Raw genomic sequence first — 15,221 nt, forward strand, 5'->3', positions numbered from 1 at the left:
TAAAAAATGAATAAACAATAAGGTTTTGCTAGCTAGGTGGAGGCAAGGTCAACTCCAAAACACAGAGGCAGACCGACTACCCATTCCTGACATCACGCTTCCCCTCTCCTCAGCTTGCAGCCTCTGTGTCGGATTAGCACGAATATATCGCACCTGCAGGCGAACTATGATTCTTGCCGCGATGAGAAAAGTCGCAAAATCAACCGGAATGTTCAAGCAAATTATAGAAAAAAAACCTGATCTAAATCTGTTAAGTAGTTCTCTCATTCACTAGCTAAGCGGATGTAAGATATGCCCCGCCCCACTCCCCTCAGCCCGCTGCATGTCTCTCAGATTTGTGCAAAAAAATCGGTACTGCATGCAAACTATGATACTTAGCGCGATGAGAGAGGTTGCAAAATCAACCGAAATATTCAAGCAAATTATAGAAAAAAACTTGATCTAAATCTAAGTAGTTCTGTCGTGGAAAGTGGACAGACAGACAGACATTGGATTTTATGTATATGGAAATATAAAAAATTCAAAAGATTTGATATAACTATATATAAAAATCCCCTTGCCGAGATATCACCACTCAAAATAACACAGACATTTGCTGTTGCTTTTCATGATATCTGTTTTGTTTAACATTTTTTTATGCCACAGTGTCACAAGGCTACATGATTTATGTCATTTGTATTGGTCTGTTAATTATTTTTGTCAGAACTGTAATTTTTTATTGTATAGAAGCAACCAATCATTGAAATAAAATGGGTAAGACACATAAATGACAGCTGCTTACCTTTTAAAGTGGGACTTTGAATTTCTGGTGAAATAGATATCAGGGTACTTCTATTTATATAGGGCTTTAGACCTCAGTTACAGCTCCATCTTGTTTTATTTCCACAAGTTAATTCCACTCTTGACTGCACATGCTAAAACGTTTTAGATGACCTCTGTATGTCATCTATATATATAAAATCCCTTTGTGCGTCCAGGTGTCCGTGTGTGGGTGTCTTCTGATGAAGTGCGCATGTGTGGGGCACGGTGCGACGCACGATATTAATGTCAGAGAAAGTTAGAGGCGTTTTACGGAAATACAAACCAGTATTACTGCGAGAGGAAATTAAAGGTACACAATACAGTGACGCATATTACAGCCACATACAAGCCAATATTACTGTCAGAGGAGATTAAAGGCATATTACCGACGCGCACGCCTGTATTACCACCAGAGAAAATTAAAGGTATATTACAGACGTACAAGATGGTATCCTTCAATAAGGGTGTGCACAAAAAGGCGAGCTTCAAAAGGGCGACCTCAATTGGGCGCAGCAAATAAAGGCGCGCGTAAATAAAGATCTGCACCTTTGTTGCTCTTCACATATTCCAGAGCCATTTGAACTAAATTATCTACGAACGCCTTTATTCGCCGCGCTCAATTGAGGTCGCCCTTTTGAAGCTCGCCTTTTTGTGCACGCCCTTATTGAATAGAGCCATACAAGACAGTATTACTGTCACAGAAAATTAAAGGGACACAATACACGGCGGCAGCCCATGAAGAACGGTCAGCTCAGCAAGTAAACATCAACAAAAGAAAGGCTGAAAGAAAGAAAAATACGACCAACAAAAAGAATGAGGTCAAAGTCCCTTGCCATTTAATATAGACTGTTCCTACTAATGTTTATGCACTACTGTTCTAGCACCCATTATTGTAACGGGCTAAATGACTAGTTCAGAAATAAAAGCACTGTAGCCTCCCTTTCACTGCTAATTTGGTAGGTCACTCCCATGCTACCTGCTAATTGTTAAGACGTGGAAAGTGACCATTGTCCCAATGGTCATATTTTAACACTTTGTTCAAATTTGTAACATGTAAAAGTGATGTATATACAATGCAGCGCTTTTTGTGTCTGCCAGCACCTAATGAAAACTCTGATCGTAAGAATTTGCCTTCAAATTTAAAGAAGCATGTTGCTTTTTTTTCTCTCTTTTTAAGCTGACTTATATGGAAGCCCTGAACACTCAAAAAGCAGTGTCTGGGCACAAGTAATATCTCGTGATCACAAGTTATATATTCTGCAAACAATATCCGTATGTTGTACGCACAAGACATTGCAACGGATTCTTACTAACCCAATTTCTGAAACATTCGATTGAGCCCAACTGTAAAAGTACCTTATTACCTGGGACAGAGACAGACTCAAGGTTCAAGTGAGATCTTGTGGCCTGCAGGGGTTGAGAAGAGTGTACTTGTGACTGGACACCAAGGTCTTGCTGTACTTTGTGAGTGCTAATGAAAGGGGCGTCAGCTTTCTTTCAAGCAGAGGTAAGCATTTTTGCTGCTATTGGAAAACTCCTCTAACAACCAGAACCTAATCTAGAACTACAATGACTAAGGAAAATACAGGTGACTTTTTAAGTGAATATTTTAGTGTTGTGTAAATGAGTGAACTTTGAGCAGTGATATATTTTGTCTTTGTAAATTATTAAAGAATTACTGAATATCTGTTATACCGTCTTGCACTTAACTGTGTGTGACATGTATTACAGTGCATCCGGAAAGTATTCACAGCGCATCACTTTTGCCACATTTTGTTATGTTACAGCCTTATTCCAAAATGGATTAAATTCATTTTTTTCCTCAGAATTCTACACACAACACCCCATAATGACAACGTGAAAAAAATTTACTTGAGATTTTTGCAAATTTATTAAAAAAAAGAATTGAGAAAGCACATGTACATTAGTATTCACAGCCTTTGCCATGAAGCTCAAAATTGAGCTCAGGTGCATCCTGTTTCCCCTGATCATCCTTGAGATGTTTCTGCAGCTTAATTGGAGTCCACCTGTGGTAAATTCAGTGGATTGGACATGATTTGGAAAGGCACACACCTGTCTATATAAGGTCCCACAGTTGACAGTTCATGTCAGAGCACAAACCAAGCATGAAGTCAAAGGAATTGTCTGTAGACCTCCGAGACAGGATTGTCTCGAGGCACAAATCTGGGGAAGGGTACAGAAAAATTTCTGCTGCTTTGAAGGTCCCAATGAGCACAGTGGCCTCCATCATCTGTAAGTGGAAGAAGTTTGAAACCACCAGGACTCTTTCTAGAGCTGGCTGGCCATCTAAACTGAGCGATCGGGGGAGAAGGGCCTTAGTCAGGGAGGTGAACAAGAACCCGATGGTCACTCTGTCAGAGCTCCAGAGGTCCTCTGTGGAGAACGGAGAACCTTCCAGAAGGACAACCATCTCTGTAGCAATCCACCAATCAGGCCTGTATGGTAGAGTGGCCAGACAGAAGCCACTCCTTAGTAAAAGGCACATGGCAGCCCGCCTGGAGTTTGCCAAAAGGCACCTGAAGTACTCTCAGACCATGAGAAAGAAAATTCTCTGGTCTGATGAGACAAAGATTGAACTCTTTGGTGTGAATGCCAGGTGTCACGTTTGGAGGAAACCAGGCACCGCTCATCACAAGGCCAATACCATGCCTACAGTGAAGCACGGTGGTGGTAGCATCATGCTGTGGGGATGTTTTTCAGCGGCAGGGACTGGGAGATTAGTCAAGATAAAGGGAAAGATGAATGCAGCAATGTACAGAGACATCCTGGATGAAAACCTGCTCCAGAGCGCTCTTGACCACAGACTGGGGCGACGGTTCATCTTTCAGCAGGACAACGACCCTAAGCACACAGCCAGGATATCAAAGGAGTGGATTCAGGACAACTCTGTGAATGTCCTTGAGAGCCCAGCCAGAGCCCAGACTTGAATCCGATTAAACATTTCTGGAGAGATCTTAAAATGGCTGTGCACCGACGCTTCCCATCCAACCTGATGGAGCTTGAGAGGTGCTGCAAAGAGGAATGGGCAAAACTGGCCAAGTATAGGTGTGCCAAGCTTGTGGCATCATATCCAAAAAGACTTGAGGCTGTAATTGCTGCCAAAGGTGCATCGACAAAGTATTGAGCAAAGGCTGTGAATACTTATGTACATGTGAATTCTCAGTTTTTTTATTTTTAACAAATTTGCAAAAACCTCAAGTAAACTTTTTTCACGTTGTCATTATGGGGTGTTGTGTGTAGAATTCTGAGGAAAAAAATGAATTTAATCCATTTTGGATTAAGACTGTAACGTAACAAAATGTGGAAAAAGTGATGCGCTGTGAATACTTTCCGGATGCACTGTATCTCTAAGCTGCCCTTAATATTAATTCTTTGTGCTATTCAGATAAGAGCTTTTAAATGTAACATGTAATGTAAATTTAAATTAAATAAAGAAAATAATTTAACAGTAATATTTTGTAGCATAGATCAGTAATCATTGTCAATGTGGGTTGAAGCTCTATATTTCAAATTCCTGCATTTGTATGAAATAGTACAGTATGATATAATACAAAGATTATCTTTGTCTTGAGTCTAACTTCATCAGTTATGTTCACCAAACCATTTAGATTCACAAAGTTACCAAAACCAATTGTGCACATGTGAGACTTACTGTACTTCTCTTTGAGGGAACAGGAAACAGATTCTGTAGCCAAATCATAATATATTGCACGTACAACATATTGCCTTTGCTCTCACAAGATAATGACTTGTGCACACATTAAACAATCTTGTTTGCATAGTATAATATGTTACTCAATAGAAGCATATTGAACTTATACTTTTTTACTTTTACTCAAGTATTTTTAACCGAAATACATTTTACTTCAGCTCTGAGTAATTTTAACAGCTCTGCTTTACAAGAATGACTGTATGGTGCACTGCATGTAACACCATCATTGCAATGATAAAAAAGGTCAGCGCTTTGTATGTTGCGATTTACCAAGATTGTGGATACAAATCAAACTATACCACACTTACTTTATTGTGTAGTATTCCTGGATTAGAACGTTTTTGCTTTGAGTTTTTGAGTACAAATTTGGTTTAGTGTTTTGCCTTTAAACAACTCGTGGTTTTAAACTTTGCCCATTATTTTGACAGCACTTTCGTTTTCTTCTCCCTTATTCCTCAAAACTGCCATGTATCACCCTCACACAGAACAGCATCATTTACAAGCATATAAAATAAAGAAACACAAGAGACCTATATAAAGAGTCACTGAGTTATCATTGATGATTAAAACATCCCAAAGAGATGAAATAATGTTAACGAGAAAATGACTGAAAAAGCTACATTAACCTATATGGTTGGGCGGCAGCAGTCTTTCTGGCAGTGAAGTGTATCACTTAACAAGTCTCAAAAAAATAGGATGGCGAACTTCAGAGAAAAAGTATAAATAGGACCTCTGTGATGTCATTAATGTTAGCCTTGGTCTCGTTTATGCTGAAGAGTGTGACAGTGCATAGCAGAAAGAGATGTAGACTGTTAATACCCAGAAGTGTTGTCATGTTTTCCCCTCAATGAAATGATAGCATCCATCCATCCATCCATTTTCTAACCCGCTGAATCCGAACACAGGGTCACGGGGGTCTGCTGGAGCCAATCCCAGCCAACACAGGGCACAAGGCAGGAAACAATCCCGGGCAGGGTGCCAACCCACCACAGGACACACACAAACACCAAGCACACACTAGGGCCAATTTAGAAATGCCAATCCACCTAACCTGCATGTCTGTGGACGGAAACCGGAGCGCCCGGAGGAAACCCACGCAGACACGGGGAGAACATGCAAACTCCACGCAGGGTGGACCCGGGACGCGAACCCGGGTCTCCTAACTGCGAGGCAGCAGCGCTACCACTGCGCCACCGTGCCGCCTGATAGCAACTCATATAATGTGTAATTATATGCAAGACAGTAATTTTCATATGAAACAATACATATATTAAAATCATTAAACATTTTGCAGATGAATGTTGAGCATTTTTGTTGTATTTAGACTGTATCATTTTTATACAAAAACTATTACCCTTTACCAAATATTCACTGGTAAACACTTATACTCTGCAACTATACATGCTGTCATTTTGTCAAATGAATGCTAATTGCATCAGTTAAAAACTAATGCATATTTTAAATGTAAATGCCATATTAATCCCACAGCACCAGTGATGACTTTCTATCCATAAGAGTTTACGGATCATTTCTTAGATGATGTTGCTGATAGTTTTAAAAGTATCTTAACTCTTCAACCCTGTCTTCATTATTGCTGAAACATGTACTGTAGGTTAAGGCATTTAAAAATCATGTGGCAAAAGTGAGTTATGAGAAGCAGTATCATTGCGTTTATATTCTTTATGATGTGTATAAAATATGTTAATCGTTGTGTGTTCTAGTAGAGAGTAAAGTTCTGGCAGCAGATAATGACATTTATTGAGGGTGTTTATATTGCTTGAAAGTGTACTTTGAAGCATGCATATTAAGAGCTTTCGATTGAGACAAAAGCTGAGCCAGGAGCATTGGATTTCTTTAGTACAAGGTGTCCGTTTTATTACAAATAATGCAGTGCTGCCAGAAGTCAAGAGTTAGCCTGATAATTACTAATATTGATTTTCAGGGAAGGGTAATACAGGCCAGAATGCTTTAATTTGAATGCCCATGTAATTCTTGTAAAGATAGCAAAAGCTATACATATGTCAAAAGAGATACATACCCCACCTGTGACAGAAATTTTTAAATTGTTGGGAGAGTTGCTGTATCTTTAAAGTGAAGTGCTATAACATTTGTGCAATGGCCATATTAGTCATCGACTAACGCACTGACACAAAATGCCAGTAAAAGCATTAGCATAATTTTTCTATCACCTCTGTGATAATGAAGCAGATAAAAGAGTAAATGAAGAGCAATAAGACTAACTGCTGGTTCAGTGAATTAGAGATTTTAAACTTACTTACCTCAGGGATCCTGGATTCTATGTAAAATTCTGAGCCAGCATGATATGCAAATCCACTAAGGTGAAAGTGACTTTGACTTAGACAGATAGCCAATTCTAAAAATTTTAATACATTGTGTATCACAATTGAAACTGCTGACTCAGAATGTGCCCTTTAAAATAAATTAATCCATAAATTTAAATCTGAAGATAAGGTTTTTCATGCAGCCTTAACTAGTATTAAGCAGGTTTGGAAATGGATGTGTAGCGATAAATGGTTGATAGCATCCTAGCCATATATTTTTCCATTTGGCAATGTAAATCCAAACAGCTGAATAAAAAATTACTGTGTTTGAGAAATATATACTGAAAATAAACCAGGGCATCCATCTATCAATCCATCCTGTATGCTCCAGTCCAAGGATACAGGGAGCTGGTTAAACCAGTTCCACATTAAGATTATAGGCCATCAAAAGGTACATTCATGTTCCAACTCTCTCTACTCTCTCTCAGACCAGTTTAGAGAAAAAATGAAGTTAAACTTTGTTTTCTCTTGCTTAGACTTTTAAGAGTTTTTTTTCTTGTTCAAATAAACTTATTATAAGATAAGATTATTATAAGAGCTAAGATATAAAAAAATGCCCTGACAACATTCAAACATTAAAACAAATTATAAGGCTAAGGTAAATATAATAATACTATCTTGTTAAGATTTTATTTAAATGATACAAAGGATGAAAATGTATTATTCTGATTATAACTGAAATGAGCACATACTGAAGAACTAAAAAAAAAACTATGTGGAGGATCAATGCATATATTTTTCCCATTGCTTTAACCATCATTCATATTATTGGCTTGACACAAAGCTTCGTATCATTTTCTCATTGTATGTGTTCCTTACAACTACATCAACAACTCAAGTAGTTGCCAATAAAATGTGTGTTATTGCTCACAGAAGAGCGGTTCGTCACAAATGGAACTTTCTGTTTTATTAAAGTGTAAATAATTGATTTTCTGTCTTTTTTCAAGAGTCAGCTTTGAGAGTGGTTTATGGAAAAAAAATCTTCGAATAAACAATAATGTCACACGAAAGTATATACAGTATGTTAGGAGGAGACCCTGAATAGCATCACAGAGGCTAAAAGTAATCAAAAACCTGCACCTTTATTAACAAATAAATTACTGTGGGAAGCATAAGCAAAGGTGATTGCGAAGTATAAACAAAGATGTAAAAATAACAAATCCAAAGCCTCCCTATTTGGTTGTTGATCCCTGTTTATTGGGACTAAAAATATACTGCAATTGTGTCCCTTTCTGATCTCTCTCCCTCAACCCTGGTCATTTTATCTCACCACTTCAGGCTTTTCACCAAATTCTCCTGTGGAGTCCAAACTCAAGTGCGTCATTGAGGCATTTTTTGGCCAAGCTGTAGAATACTTGGGTAAATACACTTTTCTACAGGGATATTACCTACTGGCCTACGGTCCATCAAGAACTCTCTCTAGTAGCAAAAGGAATCATTAAGATGCATGTCGTTGAGACAGCATAGGCTGCCTTCACTGCTTCATAGAGAGAGCATAGCCTCATGCTGTTTATCCTTCTTGGCATCGCATACACCCATAATGCTCTTTACATTCTGTAACAGACACTCTACTAAACTGTGAGATTAACTCCATCATCCTGTCAGAAAATTACTGTGCATGTTTCCTGCAATGGTATCCGCTTCCTGTTGGTGTGGACACCTGTAAGGTTTAACATGCCTGGCAACCCTTATATTCCTACACTGTTCTGTGATGGACCCCTTCTGCTGACAATTCTTTGGAAGTCTCTTGTTGGAATTAAACCTGAACTGTGCCATCCTGTTGCTGCTCTTGCTTCTAGAAACTTTTTACTACCCTCACAAGCATTACAATAAAGCAGTCTTATAGATGCTTGTGGGAACCTTTAGAGCATTTTTCTGCTAGAGTTTCAGAGGTTTGACAAGTTATAAAATAGCTGGTATTAAATATTCTGAGAAAAAAATATCTACTTTGTTCAGAATTGTCAATGTTCATTTTTTATAATGCACACTAAGCTAAGCAGGCCTCAACCCCACCAGTTTCCAGGAGGCAACAGGAAATTAAGTGTCTTGTTCAAGAAAGGAGACGACTTAAGAAACTTTGGAAGAAGGCCTCTGGAGTGGAAAAGGAGGGCATAAGCACTCTCCAAGCTGACATTAAAATCCGTCTGGCATCCCTTCGTAGAGCAGAGAATCTACGGAGATGAAGAAGGAAGAAAGAACAAGCAAGAAATCAGTTCTACAAAGATCCCTTCAAATTCCTAAAGACTCTGAGTTCTAAAAACAACAAAGAACGACCTGTAGGAGCACTTGAGAACAACACACTCTGATCCAAGGCGCTATGAACACCTGACCATCCCCTCAGACATTCCACCAATCGACCCCCCAGTACATCAATTTGAGATTGGCCCTCCAACATGGAAAGAGGTGCAGAAGACAGTCCATCGGGCAAGAACAGCATCAGCCCCTGGGCCAAATGGAGTCCCGTACAAAGTGTACAAGAATGTACCAGATGTTTGTAGGTTTCTTTGGAGGCTCATGAGAACAGTATGGCAGAAGAGAACCATACCCAAAATATGGCGTAGGGCAAGTGGAGTCTTGAACCCTAAGGAAAAGGACACAATGAACATCAGCCAGTTTCATCCAATCTCCCTGCTTAATGTAGAGGGTAAAGTCTTCTTCAGTGTCATTGCAAGGAGGATGGCCGAGTATCTGTGCAGAAATTAATACATTGACACATCTGTACAGAAGGCGGGGATATCGGGCTTCTCTGGGTGTCTAGAACATGCTAGCATGATCTGGCACCAGATCCAAATGGCAAAACTGGAGAAAAGGGACCTATATGTAATCTTTTTGGACCTCGCTAATGCCTTTGGCTTTGTGCCCCATGAGCTCCTTTGGTCTGCGTTCAGCTTCTTCAACATCCCAGACACCATCACAACTTTGGTTAAAGTCTACTTTCAGGACTTGCAGTTCTGCGTTTCAGCTCTGGAATTTACAACTTCATGGCAGTGCTTGGAGGTAGGTATCATGGCTGGATGCACAGTCTCTCCTTTGGTGTTTACCATGGCAAAGGAGATCATCATTCGAGCCTCAAAATGGGTCATAGGGGGGGCAACGAGTTAGCTCTTGTCTGCACCTCCCTCCCCTCAGAGCCTACATAGATGACATTACCACTCTAACTACCACAGTCCCATGTGCCAGGAGAATATCAGGTGGGCCCGGATGAAGGTAAAGCCATCTAAGTTATGGAGCATCTCAGTGGTGAAAGGAGTGCTTGCAGACCAGAGGTTCTTCATCGGAGATGAGCCAATCCCCACAGTATCGGAACAGCCTGTGAAGAGCCTCGGAAGGTGCTACGATACATGCCTGAAAGACAGAGACCAGGTGAAACAACTGCGCAAGGACATTAATGCTGGCCTACGGTCCATCAACACCCAGCTACCTGGGAAATTAAAGACCTGGTGCTTCCAGTTTGGTCTCCTACCCCGGGCATTGTGGCCCCTTTCAGTTTATGAGGTCACCATCTCAATAGTAGAGAAGCTGGAAAGAGGAGTCACAGCCTACATTAAAAAGTGGCTCGGAGTTCCGTGGAGCCTCACCACCATCGCCGTCTACGGAGACAGTGTCCTCAAGCTGCCCCTCACTAGCCTCACAGAGGAGTACAAGTGCACTAAAACACGACTGCAGATGACATTGAATGATTCTCAGGACAAAGTGTTGAGTAGCAACGCACCAACCTTGGCTACTGGGCGAAAATGGAGACCAGCAACAGCGGTGAAGGAGGCAATATCAGCTCTAAGATATGCTAACATTGTGGGGAAAGTTCAGCATAGAAGAGGAGGCCTTGGCCTTACAACTAGCCGCCCAGTCTGGAATAAAGCCACAGCTCAAGCATGGAGGAAGATGGTGGTGGAGGAAGTACGTCGTCAGGAGGAGGCTGCAAGGTGGGCCAAGGCAGTCTCCATTGGCAAACAAGGGCAGTGGACATGGTGGGACAGTGTCGAAAGGAGGAAGCTTAGCTGGAACGATGTGTGGGTCATGGAGGCGAGGAGTCTGAGCTTTACCATCAGAGCCACTTATGACGTCCTGCCAACACCAACCAATTTCCATCAGTGGATTGGTGAAGATCCAGAGTGTGCCCTTTGCTCCAGACCAGCCTCACCAAAGGGCGATACACTTGGTGCCACAACCAGGTCCTAAAGAGCCTTGCGTCCACAATGGAGGAAAAACGATCTCTCATCTTTCACCACCAATATCTAATCACCCATAGATGACTGCCTTTGTCCAAGAAGGTGCTACAGTTACCAGGAGCAACTCCACACCATCGGAGAGATGCCAGCTGTACTTAGCACACGACTGGAAACTGCTGGTAGATATTGGCCAACAGTTGGTGTTTCCTCCGGAGATTGCCACTACTACCGTGAGACCTGACATGGTGCTCTGGTCCCCTTCCTTAAGTAAGGGTTACATTATCGAGCTCACCGTACCCTGGGAGGATTCCATGGATGAGGCATACGAGCAGAAATATCTACACTATGCTGAGTTAGCTGCTGAAGCACAACATCGCAGCTGGACCATGGAAGTTCGCCCAGTGGAAGTTGGCTGCAGAGGGTTTGTGGCAACATCTACCATCAAACTGCTGAGAGACCTGGGAATTAGGGGCCAGAGCCAGCGTGCAGACATCAAAGTTGCATCAGAGGCAGCGGAGAGAAGTAGCCAGCGGCTTTGGATGAAGAGGAATACCCCCTACTGGGCCCCCAAGTAACAAGCTTAGGCTGCCATACATAGGTTCATGAGATGTCAGTCATTTGACACCAAAGCGACTCTCATGACTAATTGGGCATGGGACGCAAGCTTAGGGCTGATCACCCTATAGCTGGCCGCCTCTGGTAAGGGTGTATAGTGTGAAAGGCCGAAACACCCCATGAGCCAGAGGAACACTACTGATGATGCGTCCCAATATTCTACAAACTTCTCCAAGTCTACCATTCACCATTCACCGACAAGCGTAACTGAACCTATTGTACGTACATGCACAAGTCATTCTGTGTTTCGTAATCTGTAATGCAACAGCTTATTTCTAAGAATTCCACATTTCAAGCCAAAATATTAAAATTCATAGGCACAGTATCAAAAATGTATCATTAAATAAGTATTCATTTGAACTGTTGTTTTTATCATTTGTGTCAAAAGGCAGGTATTACAAACAGCTGAACAAACCCAACAAAATTAGCTAAAATACAAAATGTTTACAACTTTTAAGTAAGCAACATAATAATTAAAATGAATAAAACTTGAATAATGCTTCATGTTAAAAACTTTTCTTAAGTTTTCTTAAGCTCCAGATTGAGTGATCTCTGGCTGGTATGACTTATCACAAAGAGGAAGGCCAAAGCAGTAAATTCTCCCAAACTCAAAGAAGGCCCCTCAATAATAATTAATTCACATTCAGTTAATAAAAAGAAGATGATTCTTGAAATTATAATAACTAAGTTGGAGTACTTCTTCAAAACAAAAAGAAAAAAGGTAAAGACAAATAAACAACTTAAAAAATAAAAAAAACAAAGCAGGGGATAAACAGAAAAAACCCTTATACCAACATAAAAAGTTTAAAGTCCAATTAACAAGAGCCAAAACACAAAATTGTAAATGCCAAAATCTAGTCAAAATGATGAAAATTCTAACATAAAAGAGACTTCTTAACTATTACCAAAAACTCTCAAAGAGACAAATACCGTACACCTAAATACCGTCACCAGAGGGTCACTTTCCAGGTTCACCTGAAATAAGTAATACCAACCCTGGACAAGAGGGGCCGCTGCCTCTAACAGACTTGTCTTCTTCCCTCACAGCCTGGGGAAACCATAGTAAAGTGCTTAACTTTCTGTTATTTTATGTTTTGACTGAAGTAAAAGGGGTTTTGTTGCCCATTTGGCACCTCCAGCATCCTTTTTTGTCCTGTAATCATATTATCGCCCCGCTATAATACCTTATTATACTTTACAAGTCGAAGATCACAAGAGTGGAACCAATAACACAGCAGCAAGACTATGAAAACTACTGACTTTTATTTCCCTTTGAGGTACTTGCTGCACCTGAGAGGACACATTCTAGTGTTGTGCTCACCAACTGCCCAGTTATTAACAAATTCATACCTACTGTATGTGCAATCTAGCTTATTTAGTGAAAATTCTACAAAACGTTTTTTTTTTAAACTGACTTGCTGTGCTACCCATCTAAGATTGATTGAAACCTAAGTAATCAATATAGACCACAGTATTAATTATTGCAGCGCACCACCTTTTAGAATGTATTCCTATTTGTCATTACAACAGATGGTGCATCAGAAACATTTGTAATATTAAAGTGCCTTATTACAAATGTATATGATGTTCCATGTTTTGGAATCACAAATGATGTGCCTTTATTACTACAAATGTTTGTGATGCCCCATGCGTTGGAATCACAAGAGACATAGCAACAGGACGGGCATACAGATAAACGGACGCATAGACACTAATTCTTTTATTAAGGTGGATTTATATGATTATTTGATTGCAAAAAATATTCCAGAAAACTACCAGTCAGTTTTTAGAGTTAATTGTACACTTAAACTGCTTTCAGTGAAGTAGTAAATGATTTAAGACTTAATGCTGATAAAAATAATGTTTTGGTACTTGTTCTTCTTGACTTGAGTACTGCTTTTAACACCATATATCATAGTGTTCTTATTCGCTGTGTAAAACAATGGGTTGACCTTAATCTGGTTTCAGAAATGTATATTTGGGATAAAATTCAGTGTAAGTTTAGACTATTGATATTCACAGATATTTGATATAGAGTATGGTGTTCCACCAGGATCAATCCTTGGTCATTTACTATTCACATTGTAAATACTCTCTTTGGATGAAATAATCAAAAACGTAAGGTGAATTTCCGTAGCTATGCAGAGTACATGCAGCTATACATACTGTAAGAGTTGCTCCAAATCATCCAAATACTCTTAACTCCATGAATGAATACCTGTCATTACAGGTCATTGAATGAACAGTTGTTTTCTCAACTTAACAAAGAAAAGGCAGACATTCTAGTAGGTATATTTAAAAACAAACAGGATTTAATTAGAAAATTCCTTATCTAGCTTCATGGAAAGAACAAAAGTAAAGGGTTTAGGCATAATTGCTAATTTTAAAATAAACTTCAAACCCCACATTACCAAGAGGCACTGGATAAACGCATGAAAGGCTGCCTCTTGGGAGACACTCGACTATTTCCCTCATTTTTAACTAAACTCAGCCTCTCAGCTACATCTTCTTTAACTTGACTGACAATGGCCTTATTTGCTATGACATTGCACAGATGGTCTTGAGGTAATAGCTCTAGTCCTGTAATGAAATCCCCATGCATAGCTGCTGAAGATATCATCAAAATCAACATGTCTGCTTTCTACAATTATTTAAAAATATTATTGTCAGAAAAACTGTAAGAAGCTCCTTCCAAGAAGACCTTAACATAATTTGTCAGAATATTTTCAAAATAAAAGGTGAACCAAATATTTATAATGATCTTAAAGTTTTGCTGAGATCCAACACTCAACAGAAGAAAAATATTCTAAAATAAGGAAAGCAAGTGGTAAATATTTCCTCTAAATTAACTAAATTAGAGGATAGAAACAGAAGGAACGCTATTATTATGTTCTTCTTGTGGGGATCAGGGAGAGCACAGAGGAGGACATTCCATACAGCTTCAGGAAGCTATAGTTAATAACTTTTTCCCAGATTCTGATATTTTCCCTATAATTAAGAAATGCCATAGAGTGTATAGTCCTTATAATAGCTGTATGCCTCCTACACTCTTGACAATGCATTTTTTTAAATTATTCAGATCACTAAACTGTGTTTCAGGAACCCATGAAGCTATCTGGTTTTATGATCCAACCAAACAAGCTACTAATTAATTTTATTTACACTAGTGTATTCCCAATGTGATGGCAGACTTACAATTCTGTATTCACAAACTGCATCTTCTCCATCAAAAGGGCAATTTGGACAGATGTTTAACTAAATTCAGGTAGTTGTCTATAGTGAAAAAAACAGGGATTTGATGAAAAAAGTCCTTATCTAGTTTCGTAAAATTTTACAGTACATCCTATGTGCAGTACCTTACATTTACTTTTACATTTACATTTATATTTCATCTTCCAAGAATCTGTCCAAACCTGTATACTATCCAAGTCCCTCTGTAATTATCCACCTAGCTTGGCATAATCTGCAACCAGCTTGTTGTTTATATTCCAGTCCAGATCATTTATGCATATAAAGAATAGCAGTGCCTCCATCACTGACCCTTGAGGGGCACCACTCTTA

Source organism: Erpetoichthys calabaricus, chromosome 7 (genome assembly GCF_900747795.2).
Source record: "Erpetoichthys calabaricus chromosome 7, fErpCal1.3, whole genome shotgun sequence".
In the NCBI taxonomy this organism is placed as follows: Eukaryota; Metazoa; Chordata; class Cladistia; order Polypteriformes; family Polypteridae; genus Erpetoichthys; species Erpetoichthys calabaricus.